Source organism: Syngnathus typhle, unplaced genomic scaffold, assembly GCF_033458585.1.
Source record: "Syngnathus typhle isolate RoL2023-S1 ecotype Sweden unplaced genomic scaffold, RoL_Styp_1.0 HiC_scaffold_78, whole genome shotgun sequence".
NCBI classification, from domain to species: Eukaryota; Metazoa; Chordata; class Actinopteri; order Syngnathiformes; family Syngnathidae; genus Syngnathus; species Syngnathus typhle.
The window spans coordinates 261478-262500 of NW_026871984.1; the positions used below are offsets into that span (position 1 = coordinate 261478).

At 65.6% G+C, this 1023-nt stretch overlaps 1 pseudogene; it reads right to left on the reverse strand.

Annotated features, from left to right (window-relative positions):
• Positions 1–971: 971 nt before the first annotated feature.
• The window catches only part of LOC133148384 (28S ribosomal RNA), a 5961-nt pseudogene continuing 5909 nt past the window's right edge, over positions 972–1023 (reverse strand).

The window sequence follows — 1023 nt, forward strand, 5'->3', positions numbered from 1 at the left end:
TCATCCCCGGACTGGCCTCTTGCGCGCGCCCGCTGTCATTCTCCGGAGACTAAGTTATACTAAGGGGAGGCTGCCTCCTCCCGCCTGCTGCCCGAGGATGCTGCCTCATCCCCGGACTGGCCTCTTGCGCGCGCCCGCTGTCATTCTCCGGAGACTAAGTTATACTAAGGGGAGGCTGCCTCCTCCCGCCTGCTGCCCGAGGATGCTGCCTCATCCCCGGACTGGCCTCTTGCGCGCGCCCGCTGTCATTCTCCGGAGACTAAGTTATACTAAGGGGAGGCTGCCTCCTCCCGCCTGCTGCCCGAGGATGCTGCCTCATCCCCGGACTGGCCTCTTGCGCGCGCCCGCTGTCATTCTCCGGAGACTAAGTTATACTAAGGGGAGGCTGCCTCCTCCCGCCTGCTGCCCGAGGATGCTGCCTCATCCCCGGACTGGCCTCTTGCGCGCGCCCGCTGTCATTCTCCGGAGACTAAGTTATACTAAGGGGAGGCTGCCTCCTCCCGCCTGCTGCCCGAGGATGCTGCCTCATCCCCGGACTGGCCTCTTGCGCGCGCCCGCTGTCATTCTCCGGAGACTAAGTTATACTAAGGGGAGGCTGCCTCCTCCCGCCTGCTGCCCGAGGATGCTGCCTCATCCCCGGACTGGCCTCTTGCGCGCGCCCGCTGTCATTCTCCGGAGACTAAGTTATACTAAGGGGAGGCTGCCTCCTCCCGCCTGCTGCCCGAGGATGCTGCCTCATCCCCGGACTGGCCTCTTGCGCGCGCCCGCTGTCATTCTCCGGAGACTAAGTTATACTAAGGGGAGGCTGCCTCCTCCCGCCTGCCGCCCGAGGACGCTGCCTCGTCACCCGGCCGGCCTCCCTCCCTCGGCGGCCTCCCTGAATTCGACTAAGTTCCACCCTGCCCCTGGTACCCGCCACCTCCAGCAGGGGGGGGGGGGATGCCGACCGGCCCCCGGAGGTGCACCGGCCGACAAAAGGTTGGATCGAGGGCTGACTCTCAATAGATCGCAGCGAGGTAGCTG